The 17,226-nt window shown below is 39.6% G+C and overlaps 2 non-coding genes across 2 annotated transcripts; both read left to right on the forward strand.

Moving 5' to 3' along the window:
- The first annotated feature begins 3,526 nt into the window (after positions 1-3,526).
- On the forward strand, positions 3,527-3,633 carry LOC112773403 (small nucleolar RNA R71). Its single transcript, XR_003187954.1, has one exon. It is a non-coding gene; the product is annotated as a small nucleolar RNA R71 (small nucleolar RNA).
- Positions 3,634-16,620: 12,987 nt separating this feature from the next.
- On the forward strand, positions 16,621-16,724 carry LOC112773353 (small nucleolar RNA R71). The gene has a single exon (XR_003187907.1). It is a non-coding gene; the product is annotated as a small nucleolar RNA R71 (small nucleolar RNA).
- Positions 16,725-17,226: the final 502 nt, after the last annotated feature.

Here is a 17,226-nt window from a genome sequence, read left to right on the forward strand (position 1 = left end):
TTTTCCAGTATTACCACCAGATACATAAATGCCACAGACACATAATTGGGTGAACCTTTTCAGATTGTGACTCAGCTTTGCTAAAGTCCCCAATTAGAGGTGTCCAGGGTTCTTAAGCACACTCTTCTTTTGCTTTGGACCTTGACTTTAACCGCTCAATCTCAAGTTTTCACTTGACACCTACACGCCACAAGCACATGGTTAGGGACAGCTTGGTTTAGTCGCTTAAACCAGGATTTTATTCCTTTAGGCCCTCCTATCCACTGATGCTCAAAGCCTTGGGATCCTTTTTATTTGCCCTTGCCTTTTGGTTTTAAGGGTTATTTGCTTTTTGCTCTTGCCTCTTGGTTTTAAGAGCTTTGGCTTTTTCTGCTTGTTTTTTCTTTTTTTTTTCTATTTTTTTTCGCCTATTTTTTTTTCTGCAAGCTTTGTTCTTTGCTGCTTTTTCTTGCTTCAAGAATCATTTTTATGATTTTTCAGATTATCAAATAACATGTCTCCTAGTCATCATTCTTTCAAGAGCCAACATATTTAACATTCTTAAACAACAACTTCAAAAGACATATGCACTGTTCAAGCATACATTCAGAAAACAAGAAGCATTGTCACCACATCAATATAATTAAACTAAGTTCAAGGATAAATTCGAAACTCATGTACTTCTTGTTCTTTTGAATTAAAACATTTTTCATTTAAGAGAGGTGATGGATTCATAGGACATTTATAACTTTAAGACAAAGTTACTAACTACTAATGATCATGTAATGAAGACACAAACATGGATAAGCACATAACATAGAAAACGAAAAACAGAAGAAATAAGAACAAGGAATGAATCCACCTTAGTGATGGTGGCGTTTCCTTCTTGAGGAACCAATGATGTCCTTGAGCTCTTCTATGTCTCTTCCTTGTCTTTGTTGCTCCTCCTTCATTGCTTTTAGATCTTCTCTGATTTCATGAAGGATGATGGAGTGCTCTTGATGTTCCACCCTTAGTTGCTTCTAATAATTGTGTGGAAGAAAATGTATCCCCTGAGGTATCTCAGGGATCTCTTGATTTGCAGTCAAATGTTCTACCACTGAGCTATAGACCCTTGATGGAAGCTTTTGTCTTCCCTTTCCTCTTTCTAGAGGTTTCTCTGGCCTTAGGTGCCATCAATGGTTATGGAAAAAACAAAAAAGCTATGCTTTTACCACACCAAACTTAGAATGTTGCTCGCCCTCGAGCAAAAGAAGAAAGAATGAAGAAGATATGGAGGAGATGGATGGGAGTGTGTATTCGGCCATATGGGTGGGATTGGGTGGGAGAGAGATGTTGAATTTTGAAGGTAGTGGGTGTATGGATGTGAGTGGTAAATGGAAAACAGAAGGGATGATCATGTATGGAAAGAGAGATGATGAGGTAAGTGGAGATCCTGTGGGGTCCACAGATCCTGAGATGATCCTGTGGGGTCCACAGATCCTTAGGTGTCAAGGCATTTACATCCTTGCACCAATTTAGGCATGTAAAATGCCCTTACACACAACTCTGGGCGTTCAGCGCCAGGTTGGTGCCCATTTTGGGCGTTCAACGCCCCTTTGCTGCCATTTCTGGCATTGAACGCCAGAACCATGCTTGTTCTGGGCGTTCAGCGCCAGGATGCTGCCCATTCTGGGCGTTCAGCGCTAGAACCATGCTCTGTTCTGGCGTTTGAACGCCAGACAGATGCTCCTCCAGGGTGTGATTTTTCTTCTGCTGTTTTTGATTCCGTTTTTGATTTTTTTGTTTATTTTGTGACTCCACATGATCATGAACCTATAAAGACATATAACTAAGAAAAATATAGTTAGATAAATAAACATTGGGTTGCCTCCCAAAAAGCGCTTCTTTAATGTCAATAGCTTGACAGTGGGCTCTCATGGAGCCTCACAGATATGCAGAGCATTGTTGAAACTCTCCAACACCAAACTTAGAGTTTGACTGTGGGGGCTTGGGTTGACTCTGCTTTGAGAGAAGCTTTTTCTGCTTCCTCTCCATGGTTACAGAGGGAGATCCTTGAGTTTTAAACACAAGGGAGTCCTCATTCCATTGAAGGGCTATTTTACCTCTGTCAACATCAATCACAGCTCTTGCTGTGGCCAGGAAAGGTCTTCCTAGGATGATGGATTCATCCTCTTCCTTTCCAGTATCCAGGACTATGAAATCAGCAGGGATGTAAAGGCCTTCAACCTTTACTAACACGTCCTCTACTTGTCCATAAGCCTGTTTTCTCGAACTGTCTGCCATCTCTAATGAGATTTTAGTAGCTTGCACCCCATAGATTCCCAGTTTCTCTATTACAGAGAGGGGCATGAGGTTTATTCCTGAACCAAGGTCACACAGAGCCTTAAAGATCATGGTGCCTATGGTGCAGGGTATTATGAACTTTCCAGGATCCTGTCTCTTCTGAGGCAATGTCAGTTGATCAAGATCACTTAGTTCATTGATGAACAAGGGAGGTTCAACTTCCCAAGTATCAATGCCAAATAATTTGGCATTCAGCTTCATGATTGCACCAAGAAACTTGGCAGTTTGCTCTTCAGTAACATCCTCATTCTCTTCAGAAGAGGAATACTCATCAGAGCTCATGAAGGGCATAAGGAGGTTCAATGGAATCTCCATGTTCTCTAGATGAGCCTCAGAGTCCTTTGGTTCCTTAGAGGGAAGCTCCTTATTGATCACTGGACGTCCCAGGAGGTCTTCCTCCTTGGGATTCACGTCCTTTCCTCTCCTCACAGGTTCGGCCATGGTGCTTATGTCAATGGCCTTGCAGTCTCCTTTTGGATTCTCTTCTGTATTGCTTGGGAGAGTACTAGGAGGGATTTCAGTGATCCTTTTACTCAGCTGGCCCACTTGTGCTTCCAGATTTCTAATGGAAGATCTTGTTTCATTCATGAAACTTACAGTGGCCTTAGATAGATCAGAGACTAAATTTGCTAAATTAGAAGTATTTTGTTCAGAGTTCTCTGTCTGTTGCTGAGTGGATGATGGAAAAGGCTTGCTATTGCTAAACCTATTTCTTCCACCATTATTAAAGCCTTGTTGAAGCTTTTGATCCTTCCATGAGAAATTTGGATGATTTCTCCATAATGAGTTATAGGTGTTTCCATAAGGTTCACCTAAATAATTTACCTCTGCTATTGCAGGGTTTTCAGGATCATAAGCTTCTTCTTCAGAAGATGCCTCTTGAGTACTGTTGGATGCAACTTGCATTCCATGCAGACTCTGAGAGATCATATTGACTTGCTGAGTCAATATTTTATTCTGAGCCAATATGGCATTCAGAGTATCAACTTCAAGAACTCCCTTCTTCATTGGCGTCCCATTACTCACAGGATTCCTCTCAGAAGTGTACATGAACTGGTTATTAGCAACCATGTCAATGAGTTCTTGAGCTTCTGCAGGCGTTTTCTTTAGGTGAATGGATCCACCTGCAGAAGTATCCAATGACATTTTAGCTAAGTCAGACAGACCATCATAGAAGATATCCAGGATGGTCCATTCTGAAAGCATGTCAGTAGGACACTTTTTGGTCAGTCCTTTGTATCTCTCCCAAGCTTCATAGAGGGATTCACCTTCCTTCTGTCTGAAGATCTGAACGTCCACTCTAATCTTACTAAGCTTTTGAGGAGGAAAGAACTTGGCTAAGAAAGCCTTGACCAGCTTATCCCACGAGTTCAGGCTATCCTTAGGTTGAGAATCCAACCAGAGTCTAGCTATGTCTCTTACAGCAAAAGGGAAAAGCATGAGCCTGTAGACTTCAGGATCTACTCCATTAGTCTTTACAGTATCACATATCTACAAGAATTCAGTTAAGAACTGAAAAGGATCTTCAGATGGAAGTCCATGAAACTTGCAGTTCTGCTGCATCAGAGAAACTAGCTGAGGTTTCAGCTCAAAGTTGTTTGCTCCAATGGTAGGAATGGAGATGCTTCTTCCATGTAAATTGGAATTAGGTGCAGTAAAGTCACCAAGCATCCTCCTTTCATTATTATTATTTTCGGCTGCCATCTCCTTTTCCTGTTCGAAAATTTCTGACAGGTGCTTGCTGGTTTGTTGTAATTTAGCTTCTCTTAATTTTCTCTTCAGAGTCCTTTCAGGTTCCGGATCTGCTTCAACAAGAATATCCCTATCCTTGCTCCTGCTCATATGACAAAGAAGAGGGCACAGAAAAATAATAATAATAGAGATCCTTTATACCACAGTATAGGGATCCCTTTGTGAGTGGAAGAAAAGAATGGAGAATCCAAACACAAAGGTGATGATAGGAGCAGAGATGTGAGATGAGGAGATAGAATATGATGAAAAGAGGAGAATTTTCGAAAAATATTTTTGAAAAAGAGTTAGTGATTTTCGAAAATGGTTTTTGAAAAATGTTAGTATTTTTCAAAAATTTTTAAAATAAAAAATAAAAATAAGAATAATTAGTTAATTAAAAAGAAATTTTTGAAAAAGAGGGAAGATATTTTCGAAAATTAGAGAGAGAGAGTTAGTTAGGTAGTTTTGAAAAAGTTAAGAAACAAACAAAAAGTTAGTTAGTTAGTTGAAACAAATTTTGAAAAGATAAGAAGTTAGGTGGTTAGAAAAGATATTTTGAAACCAACTTTTTGAAAAAGGTAAGATAAGAAGATATTTTAGAAATTAGTTTTGAAAAAGATTTGATTTTTAAAATCTCAATTAATGACTTGATTCATAAGAAATCACAAGATATGATTCTAGAACTTAAAGTTTGAATCTTTCTTAACAAGCAAGTAACAAACTTCAAATTTTTGAATCAAAACATTAATTGATTATGTTATTTTCGAAAATTTGAGATAAAAATAAGAAAAAGATTTTTGAAAAATATTTTTGGAATTTTCGAAAATAACTAAGAATTTTGAAAAAGATTTGATTTTTGAAAACGATTTTGAAAAAGATAAGATTATCAAATTGAAAATTTGATTTGACTCATAAGAAACAACTTGATTTTAAAAATTTTTGAAAAAGTCAACTCAAATTTTCGAATTTGATGAGAGAAAAAGGGAAAGATATTTTTTTTTTGATTTTTTTGAATTTTTATGATGAGAGAGAAAAATTAAAAACATCATTTTCATGTTTTTCTCTTTTATTTTTGAATCAAAACAAGGGATGCATGCAAGAACACTATGAATGTCAAGATGAACACCAAGAACACTATGAAGATCATGATGAACATCAAGAACATATTTTTGAAAAATTTTTAATGCAAAGAAAACATGCAAGACACCAAACTTAGAATTCTTTCATGTTTAGACTCTAACAAACGAAAAATGCACGTGAAAAACAACTAAAGATGCAAAACAAGAAAACATCAAGATCAAACAAGAAGACTTACCAAGAACAACTTGAAGATCATGAGGAACACTATAAATGCATGAATTTTCGAAAAAATGCAAGATGCATATGCAATTGACACCAAACTTATGATATGACTCAAGACTCAAACAAGAAACAGAAAAATATTTTTGATTTTTATGATTTTCTAATTTTTTTGGATTTTTTCGAAAATTATATGAAAAGGAAAAATAAGGATTCCAAAATTTTTAACATGAATTCTAGGAATCTTGCATTCTTAGTCTAAAGCTTCAGTCCAGGAATTAGACATGGCTCACTAGCCAGCCAAGCTTTCAATGAAAGCTCCGGTCCAAAACACTAGACATGGCCAATGGCCAGCCAAGCTTCAGCATGTAATTCAGACATGACATGCCTGACATACTCATTCCCAAAGGAATTAGACATGGCTTTACAGCCAGCCAGGCTTCAACATGCTTCATGAAACACTAGAATTCATTCTTAAAAATTTTGAATAAAAAAATTTTTTTTTGAAAACATTTTTATTTTTTTCGAAAACAGATGAGAAAATTTTAGAAATATTTTTGAAAAATTTTTGAAAATAAAATAAAAAGAAAATTACCTAATCTGAGCAACAAGATGAACCGTTAGTTGTCCAAACTCAAACAATCCCCGGCAACGGCGCCAAAAACTTGGTGCACGAAATTGTGATGTCCAGGCTCAAATAATCCCTGGCAACGTGAGCAACTTGGTACGTGCAATCGTGATTACACTTTGATTATGTAAAATTCATGGCTCTTTCTTTCCCTGGCAATGGCGCCAAGAACATGGTGCCAATACCATGGTTCACAACTTCGATACAACTATCCAGCAAGTGCACTGCGTCGTCCAAGTAATACCTTACGTGGGTAAGGGTCGAATCCCACGGAGATTGTTGGTATGAAGCAAGCTATGGTCACCTTGCAAATCTCAGTTAGGCAGATATAAAACAGTTATGGATTTTTCGAATTTAACTAATAAAATAGGGATAGAAATACTTATGTAATTCATTAGTGAGAATTTCAGATAAGCGTATGGAGATGCAATCATTCCTCTGAACCTCTGCTTTCCTGCTATCTTCATCCAATCAGTCTTACTCCTTTCCATGGCTGGCTTTATGCAAGGGCATCACCGTTGTCAGTGGCTACATCCCCTCCTCTCAGTGAAAAATATGCTCACATGCTCTGTCACAGCACGGCTAATCATCTGTCGGTTCTCGATCATGCTGGAATAGGATTCACCCTCCTTTTGCGTCTGTCACTAATGCCCAGCACTCGCGAGTTTGAAGCTCGTCACAGTCATTCAATCATTGAATCCTACTCGGAATACCACAAACAAGGTTTAGACTTTCCGGATTCTCTTGAATGCCGCCATCATTCTAGCTTACACCACGAAGATTCCGATTAAGAGATCTAAGAGATATTCATTCTAGCTTGTTTCATGTAGAACGGAAGTGTTTGTCAGGCACGCGTTCATAAGGGATAATGATGACGAGCGTCACATAATCATCACCTTCATCATGTTCTTGGGTACGAATGGATATCTTAGAAGCGAAATAAGATGAATTGAATAGAGAACAGTAGGACTTTGCATTAATCTTTGAGGAATAGCAGAGCTCCACACCTTAATCTATGGAGTGTAGAAACTTTACCGTTGAAAATACATAAGTGAAAGGTCCAGGCATGGCCGAGATGGCCAGCCCCCAAAACGTGATCACAGGATCAAAATACAATCCAGGATGTCTAATACAATAGTAAGAGGTCCTATTTATAATAAACTAGCTACTAGGGTTTACAGAAGTAAGTAATTGATGCATAAATCCACTTCCGGGGCCCACTTGGTGTGTGCTTGGGCTGAGCTTGAGTGTTGCACGTGTAGAGGTCCTTGTTGGAGTTGAACGCCAGTTTTTGTGCCAGTTTGGGCGTTCAACTCTGGTTTTGGATCCTTTTCTGGCGCTGGACGCCAGATTTGGGCAGAAAGCTGGCGTTGAATGCCAGTTTACGTCGTCTATTCTTGGCCAAAGTATGGACTATTATATATTTCTGGAAAGCCCTGGATGTCTACTTTCCAACGCAATTGGAAGCGCACCATTTCGAGTTCTGTAGCTCCAGAAAATCCACTTTGAGTGCAGGGAGGTCAGAATCCAACAACATCAGCAGTCCTTCTTCAACCTCTGAATCTGATTTCTGCTCAAGTCCCTCAATTTCAGCCAGAAAATACCTGAAATGATAGAAAAACACACAAACTCATAGTAAAGTCCAGAAATGTGAATTTAACATAAAAACTAATGAAAACGTCCCTAAAAGTAACTAGATCCTACTAAAAACATACTAAAAACAATGTCAAAAAGCGTATAAATTATCCGCTCATCAGTATGGTTTTACATATTTAATGCATAAGCATGTACCCAATTCCCAAAATTTTCAACAAAAATATAAAAACACACTTTTCTCTCAACCAATGTCCCAAGTTTCCCATACCCAAATGATACACATCCTCACTAGCCTAAGCTAATCAAAGTTCCAAATTAAGGGATATTTATTGTTTTTCACTTAGGGATAGTGATGTGCTAAAATTAAGAACAAAAGGGATTAAAGAGGCTCAAATTTGGCTAACAATGGTTGATGAAAGGTAGGCTATTTGGATGAGTGAGCTAAATGAAATGATGGCCTCAATCATATAGATGCATGTATACATGGAATAATGGACATAAAAAATCAAACAAATCAAAGATTAGAATCATAGAAAGAGAACAATGCACACAATAATGGAAAATAAGTGGTTATAAGATGTAAACACACAATTGGGCTCAAGACTCACATGCTTGTGTTCTTAGCTCAAAAACCATGTTCCAAAATAAATTTTTCAAGCAAGTACAACAAAAAATTTTTTTTTTCAAATTGGTAGGGGCTCTAAAAATAGTTTCTTGGAAAAGAAAGCATCACCCTAATCAAGTAATCCTAACATAAAAAGAAGTGATAAAATATGTACAAATTCTAACTAACATGCAACCTATCATGCAATGCAACACTAACTAGCAAAGGAAATTAAGAATTGGTGTTGAAAGAGGAAGTTGTTACCCATGGAGGTCGGTCGGACGACCTCCCCACACTTAGAAATTTGCACCGTTCTCGGTGCATGCAAAGAAGAGCATGGTGGACAGGTTGCTACAATTGATGAGCTCCTTCAAAAGGTTGTGTGGATGAACTTGTTTGTTGCCCCATTTGAAGCTTTTCCCTCCATTTGCTTCTTGGTGGCCAACCTAAAAGGAAAGAAAAAGAAAGAGAATTAAGCCTACAACAACGATATCAAAGCAATAAAACATAGGCGGGGGCTAATGCCAAATAAGAATAGGGTCCTCACTACATGGTAGTGATGCACGGAAAACTTGTCTCTCAACAAATCTCCCTTCGGCAAGTGTACCAAATTTGTCGTCAAGTAAAAACTCACAATAGAGTGAGGTCGAATCCCACAGGGATTGATTGATCAAGCAACTTTAATTAGAAGAATGTTCTAGTTGAGCGAATCCAGAATTTGGGTTGAGAGTTGCAGAAAATAAAATGGCGGGAATGTAAATAACAGAAAAGTAAATGCTAGAATTAAAGGACTGGAAGTAAATGACTGAAAATAAATTGCAGAATTGTAAATGGGAATGGGGGATTTGCTCATAAAAGTAAATGGCAGAAATTAAAGAGAATGGGTAAGATCAGAGATGGGGAGTTCATTGGGCTTAGGAGATGTTGCAATTCTCCGGATCAAGTTCATTTTCATCTCTTCCTCAATCAATGCACTCATTGATCTCCTTGGCAATCTTAAGTGATTGAATTACAATTTCTTGCAATTCAATCTCTCAAATCTTGATCAATAGCCAATTCCTTGGTCAATTGCTCATGAGAAGAGATGAAGTATAGTCACTGATTATACCACATGCATTTCCCAAATCAAGTATTGAGAGGGTTATAGTCACATACCCATCCAAACCCAATTTGGTCCAGCATGAGAAAGCATTTCTAGCTTGATCTCTTCATTCCTCTTTCAAGGTTCAAAAGAGATCCAAGTTTGAATAGCTTCTCTTCCAAGATAACTACTCAATTGGATGAAGATCGAAAGCTTTCAAGTAAAATCAAGAGTAAATATAGAAAAAGAATAATGAAAATTAGTATTGATCCATCAAATTACAACAGAGCTCCCTAACCCAATGAAAGGGGTTTAGTTGTTCATAGCTCTTGAAAATGAAAACAAAGATGGAGAATACATCATAAAACTAGAAATTGCAAAGAAAGTAAAATACAAAGAGTAGTTCTCTTTTTCCCAGCCTCTAGAACTTCTTCTCAATTCAAAGCTACTCCTATATATATTACTCTTCTCACCTTCTAGTGAGATTCTTCAAGTCTTGGGCCTTTGGATCTTGAGTTTGAAGCAGTTCCTTTCTTTATTTGGGCTTGGCTTTACTTGCAGAGAGAAAGTGCGAAGTGGGCGGAGACTTTAGTTCAGGATGTTAGGGGTGTCAATATTTAGTGAGAATATAAGTTCGAGAACGTTAGTGACACTTAACATTGTCACTAACGTTCTAATGAACCCCTTTGCCTCACGTTAAAACCCATGTTAACTAGGTTAACGTGGCTTTTAACGTTACCTTGTTAACCTTCGAGAACGTTAGTGACACTCAACATTGTCACTAACGTTCCAGTGTGCCCCTTCTTGCTTCACGTTAAAGCCCACGTTAACTAGGTTAACGTGGCTTCTAACGTGGCCCTTGCCATCCTTCGAGAACGTTAGTGACATTCAACATTGTCACTAACGTTTCAATGTGCCCCCAGGTCTCATGTTAGAGTCCACGTTAACTAGGTTAACGTGGCCATCTTTAGCCATCCCAACGTTAGTGACAATGTTGAGTGTCACTAACGTTGGCTCATCCTTCATTCCTCATCGTTAGCTTCCACGTTAACCAAGTTAACGTGGAAGTTAACGTGACTCTTGGGGGTTGTGTGGTTGCTTCAACGTTAGTGACAATGTTGAGTGTCACTAACGTTGTCGACAACTCTTCATCCCTTACGTTAGTTCCCACGTTAACCAAGTTAACGTGGGAGTTAACGTGGTACTTTGCACCATAGGCTAACGTTAGTGACAATGTTGAGTGTCACTAACGTTGGCTTCTCTTCCCCCCTTAACGTTAGAGGCCACGTTAACTAGGTTAACGTGGCTTCTAATGTGGCCACTTATGAGTAATTGCCAACGTTAGTGACAATGTTAAGTGTCACTAACGTTGGCTCAACTTCTCTTCTCCACGTTAGAGTTCACGTTAACTTAGTTAACGTGACTCTCTAACGTGGGCATTGATGGCTTTTTCTGAGAGTGTTATTGGCAATCACTTTTCTCATTAACCTTGCAAGTTACCTCCCCTTTTCTTGCTTCCTTTTGGTCCTGAAATCAAGCAATAAAGTGCATCAAAGCTCTAGTCCAAGTCATGAGTAATGCAACATAATATTTGTCACTAAACTTATGCAAAATCCTCATGAAATTATGTAAAATGCACAATGTATGCTTGAATCAAGGCATAAGTGAACATCTACCCAAAACTAGCTTATTTCCTAAAGAAATGCATGAAACTAACCTAAAAACAGTAAAGAAAAGGTCAGTGAAACTGACCAAGATACCCTGGCATCACAACACCAAACTTAAAGCTTGCTTGTCCCTAAGCAAGTACTGGAACAACAGAATGATGAATGGAATATCCAGAGGAATGAGTCATTCTTGTGGAAGTTATGTTACTGATTTTATGGTGGTTTCATGCATAGCAATTTAGGTTCATTCCATTACTGGCTTTCAGACCTTTATCATGTCCTAAAACACCCACTTTGTTTATATCCCATGAAACTTTTATTCATTGATCCTTTTATTGTTATTTCAAGGGTTGTTTGTGTTATTTAGGCTAAGTGCTCTGTAAGGGGGCAACTCTTTAAGATAAGCTTTCAGCCAACACTCCCGAACCAGTTGGTTCAAGGTGCTAGGTGTTGAGACACCCCTAAGGACTTACTCCCTCAAGCCTATCCCCCATACATACACACTACAGGCATTTAGTTTATTTATTTTCTTTTCTTGAGACCTTGTGTCCAGCACCTCTTTGGGTTACTAAGTGTTCTGTAGTGAAGGTTACTCTTGATAGTGGACTTTCAGCTGATAATCCCGAGTTAGTTAACCCAAGTTACCAAGTGATAAGGCACCTCTAAGAGCTTATTCATCCAAGTAGATCCCTCACACAGGAGCACCACAGACACTTGCCTCAAGATTAAAACCATTGATGCCTAGCCTTATTGCTTACTCTTTTTCTTTTGTTTTTCACTTCCATTGTTCTTTCCCTTTTCTCTTCTTAGGATCTTGTTATTAACTTAGTATCATGAGTGTATCCAAAGCAAAGTATTCAGGCCAGATAATTGTCATCCCAGCCTTGTGGTTGAACCAACTTAGCTAACTTATGACTACCCCAAAGATTCATGAATGCACTTCCACAATATGAACTCTACTCTGGTCTTTTAAAAACATAATCATTCTCTTTTTCAATTTGATTTAAAATGGACAAGCTTACAAGTAAATAAGGGAATGATGCAGTGACATTTAAACCAGAAATCATGGACCTATTCAGAAGGAAAACTTAAAAGACAGAATTTTAAAAAGTTTAAACATAACATGGAAGCAGGTTCTATTTCATACAAGATCTTCCTTATTTAAAGCATAGAAAACGATGGACTAAAAAGAACTCCACCACCTTTCATTCATGTGGATGTCTATGCTCCCATCCTTGTTTGTCCTCATTGTGTCTCTCTTGAGTGCTTGTACTTCCACTTCCTTTGCCTTTTCCAAGCAACTTCCTCCAGAAACCACTATCTTCCATCTTCTTCTTGAGTGTCTCCTTTAGCTGTTTCACTTTCTTCTCTTCTTGTTCTACAAATTCTTTTTGGACTTCATCATATGTGGGGATGGCGTATAGCTGATGCATATTACTGGTCATGTAGTTCAACTCAGCTTGAGTGTTTACATAGAACTCCTCCCTATGTAGTTGCCTTCCTTCATTGAGTATACTAAACTCATTGAAAGTTTTTATTTGGGCTATCTGCCACTGGTTGAGTTCTTGCAAGTGCTTCTCTTGAATCTCTTGCCTCTCATTCACTTGGTTGATGGCTTGAGTGAGCTGGGAGTATTGTTCCTGCTGCTGCTCCATTTGTTGTTTTTGCCATGCTTCCTGTTGGCTCAGCCGGTTCAGTATTTGCTCTTGTCCTTCCATATGTCTCTGTCCCAAATATTCAATGGCTCTTAGAAGGTGAGTCATATTCAAGTTGGCTGGGTCATGATGCTCTTTTTGTTGATATTCTTCCTGATGATATTCCTCTTGATGAGCTTCTCCCTGGGCCCTTTGCCTTCCTATATGTGGCCTTCTTAGTTGCTGAGCCAGTGTGGTATAGACCATTCGCTCGAGTGTGATTGGCCTCCCTGGGTTCACCCAGTCTGGGCTGCTGTCCTCAAATATTACCTTGGCCTTGTTGCACAAGCGGAGAATGGTGCTGGGGTACCAAAGTCTGGCACCTGAGTCAGCTTTCTCAGCTGACTCTTGAATCCCTTCGGCAATGAGCTCATGCACTTTGATTTCCCCACCTTGTACTAAGCATTGTACCATAGTGGCTCGATTGATGTTGACCTCTGAATTATTAGCAGCTGGTAGGATGGAGCTCCTTACAAGCTCAAACCACCCTTTGGCTTCAGGGTGAAGGTCTCCCCTTTTTATGAATTTTGGTCTCCCATCTGAGTACCTCTCCTAGTCAGCGGCTATGACATAGATATCTGATGCTATCTCTGAGAGCTCATCCTTATCGGGGCTTCTACTTATCCTTGCCTGATAACTCTCCTCATCAAAATGAGGTGATTTCAAGTGAAGAGCTCTTGTTATGGCACTTGGGCTGAAGTCCACCTTCCTTCCTCTCACATAGCTTTTGAAGGTTGGGGCTTTGGTCTTATCCTCTCTAACTGCAATTGCATAGAATTCTTTGATGAGGTTTCCATTGATCTTCCCCTCTGGACTGGTGAGCAATTGCCACCCCCTCTGTTCGATTTTTCTCCAAATCTGTGGTGATTCATTGGCATTGATTTGGAAGATTAACTCTGGCAATATCTTTCTGGCCCTTATCTGCTCAAATTCATGCTCATGAAAGGTAGTCTTGAATCTCTTGTCATCAAAAGGAGCACTCTCCATAGGTTCCTTCCTCTTTTGCCTCTTTGAGCTTGATGATGCTATGACTTGAGTTGTTGTTTGAGGGGGTTTGAGGCTTCGGATAGATGAAGAGTGGGTTGGTTAAAGCAATGTGTGATGAAGGGTTTAGTGTGCCAATAGAAGTGTGGAGAGTGGGGATTTGAATGTGAGGAGTGAGCATGCACTAAGGTTCACTTATATAAGAAAATCATAAGTGAATGAAGGGTGTGGATTGCATGAATGTTTACTAGATGGACGGATGGGGTTGTTTATGAAGGAAAGACAAGGATCATCACTTAATGAGAGTGATTGGTTCGGTCTTCAAGGGTCTTCTTTCTCCAATGTTGCATGGCAGCGTTTCCCCATGCGTTCCCTCTTGAGACATGTGTGTAGTGCTCTTCATTAAGTGGCGAAATCTCCCCCATTTAATTGTCCAATCAATCCCTTTTCATGCTTCTTTTCCTTTCCTATAAAGATTTGAAATAAGGAAATTAATATCATAAAAAAAATTTAAACTCTACGGCTAGAATAAAATGAAAGAAAGGATTTGATTGTTTATTTATGAATTCCAACTAACTAACTAACTATTGGTGGGTCCTTATATGCATTTTGGTGGCACCATGAGGTGACACCAAACTTAGTTTGGATCACTGTGATGGAGGTTTTGTGTTTAAAGCTCCCAAGACTAGCATGCGTCTTGTTTTGCTTTGAACACCAAACTTGTTCCTCACTATATTCTGCATAAGAAGATTTTCACCAATTGTTTGTCAAGTTTGGATTGAAGCTCATAAAGATTGACTTATTCATTATCATCTGAAAGCATATAAAACATGGGTTGCCTCCCATGAAGCGCTTCTTTAGCGTCACTAGCTTGACGTTTTTCCTTCATCATGGTGGTTGGTAGTGCTTAAAGTCCTCCCCTCTTGCTGTGGACTTGTATCCATTGGTTGGATCAATGATCTCTACATGTTCCAGGGAAAGAACTCTGTTGATAGTGAAGACCTTAGGTAATTGAGATGGAACAGTAGGGAGATTAGGGGGAATATCTGGGAAGTAAGCTGAGACAACTCTATCCCTTGGAGAGAAGTCTTCCGTAGGGATCTTCTTGTTCCTCCATCTCCTTGGTACCTTCTTCTTTGTTTCTTTTGAGGTTGCCTTCCCCTTGGTGACCTCTTTTCTCCAAGGAGTTGTGATGCTGTCTTCACCTGCCTCTAGAGGTTTGGGTTCCTCTAACTTTTCCTTGAGCTGTGGCAATTGCTGTTTTCCTTGTTTGTCAGTTAAGGGGGTCTCAGAATGAGCTGGCTGTGCTTCAGTGCTTTTTTTTTTTCAGTGTCTCATTATCATCTGTACTCAGTTCCTTGTCTTCTTGATCTGTTTCTTGTGAGAGTTTGAAGACATTAAAGCTGAGTCATTCATCATGGATTCTCAATATTAGCTCCCCTTTCTCTACATCGATAAGTGCTCTGGCTGTAGCTAGAAATGGTCTTCCCAATATGATTGGGTGAGTGTGAATTTCTTCCATGTCCAGAATGACAAAGTCTGTTGGGAGAAAGTACTTCCCAACCTTTAGCAACACATTTTCCACCACTCCTATTGCTTGCTTTTGAGTTTTGTCAGCCAGTCTGATAATGACATCTGTGGGCATTATCTCATTGATCTGCAGCCTCTTCACCAGGGATAAGGGCAGTAAGTTGATGCTGGCCCCTAAATCACATAGTGCTCTGTCGAACATATTTTCACCTATGGCACAAGGGATATGAAAACTTCCTGGGTCTCTTCTTTTTGTAGGCAACTCAGGTTGAATAAGGGCACTACATTCCTTGTTCATCACTATAGTCTGCCCTCCCTTGAGTGAGCTTTTCCTGGAAAGAAGTTCCTTCATATACTTGATGAATGCAGGCATTTGTTGAATTGCCTTGATGAATGGTATGTTCACATGCAGAGATGCAAACAAGTCTAGGAACCTTGAGTATATTCTTTTTCCCACAGCACCATTGAGCAGTTGAGGGAATGGTGCATAGAGCTTCAGCAGCTCTTGTTGTGAGATTTCTGGTTCTTTGTGATCTCTATCCTTCTCTTTTGTTGAGTTGTCTTCAGGTTGTTTGCACATTTTGCCTTGCTTATCTTCAATCTCTTGATCACTTGTAGTGACCATTTTGCAATCTTCCCATCTTACTTTCTTTGCTTCTCCCTTGGAGTTTTTCTCCGTGTCACTTGGGAAGCTATCAGTAGGTTTAGGGATCTTCTCAGCTAAATATCTCACCTGGAATTCCAGCTTCCTAATGGTCTCTCCCTGGTTCTTAATATTGGCTCGCACCTCCTTTTTGAACACCTTATTTTCTTGAATCTCTTGGCATATTCCTTCAAGTAAGGCTTCAATCTTAGAGAGCTTGTCATCAATTGATGAGTGATTTGGAGCAGATGTGCTGTTTTGGTTTTGATAAGTGTGTGAAGACGTGTTGTTGTGGGGGTGTTGAGATGTCCTCTGGGTGAATTGCTGGTGAGCTGCATTGTTGTTGGAGTTGTAACGTCTCTGGTCTCGGTTTTGATCTTGCTCACTTCCCCACCCAAAGTTTAGGTGGTTTCTCCATCCAGGGTTGTAAGTCTTGGAGTATGGATCATAATTTTTCCTTGGTGAATTCCCAATGTAGTTGGCTTGCTCCTGACTCCCCTCTGCTTCTTCATTTACTCCTTCTTAGATTGTTGATGAAGATGAGATTGCTGCTACTTGGTTCCTCTCCATCTTCTTGGTGAGGTTACCCAGCTGCTGGGTAATGAGCTTGTTTTGGGCCAACAGAGCATCTACATTGTTTAGCTCCATCACTCCTCTTGTGTTCCCTCTTTCGGAAGCATAGAAGTAGTCGTTTTCTGCTACTGTTTCAATAACATCTATGGCTTCCTCAATGGTCTTCTTCTTGTTCAAGGATCCTCCAGATGAATGGTCTATGGCCTTCTTTGACTCATAAGAGAGCCCTTCATAGAAAATGTGCAGCTGGACCCATTCGTTGAACATGTCACGTGGACACCTCCTTGTTAAGTCCTTGAACCTCTCCCATGCTTCATACAGAGTCTCACCATCTTGTTGCCTGAAAGTTTTAACCTCAGCTCTCAGCCTATTGATTCGTTGAGGAGGGTAGAATCTTGCTAAGAATTTGTTCACCACATCCTCCCAAGTTGTCAAGCTCTCCCTTGGGAAGGATTCCAGCCACTTGACTGCCTTGTCCCTGAGTGAGAAGGGAAATAAGAGCAGTCTATAGGCGTCAGGATGAACACCATTAGATTTCACTGTGTCACATATTCTCAGGAAGGTGGTCAAATATTGATTGGGGTCTTCTTGAATACCTCCTCCAAACGAACCGTTGTTCTGAACAAGGGTGATGAGCTGTGGTTTAAGTTCAAAGTTGTTGGCATGGATTGTTGGCTTTTGGATGCTACTTCCACAATTGCCTGGGTTTGGATTGATGTAAGAGCCCAAAACTCTTCTATCCTCCCCAGCATGATTTGCTCCACCTCTTCTGCCATGGTTGTGAGTCTCTTCTTCATGATGATTTTCCATGTTTTCTTCCATGTTAGGTTCAAAGTATTCCTCAAAGTGTTCCTCCTCTTCTTCAGCACCA

This window comes from Arachis hypogaea, chromosome 18 (genome assembly GCF_003086295.3).
Source record: "Arachis hypogaea cultivar Tifrunner chromosome 18, arahy.Tifrunner.gnm2.J5K5, whole genome shotgun sequence".
NCBI lineage: Eukaryota > Viridiplantae > Streptophyta > Magnoliopsida > Fabales > Fabaceae > Arachis > Arachis hypogaea.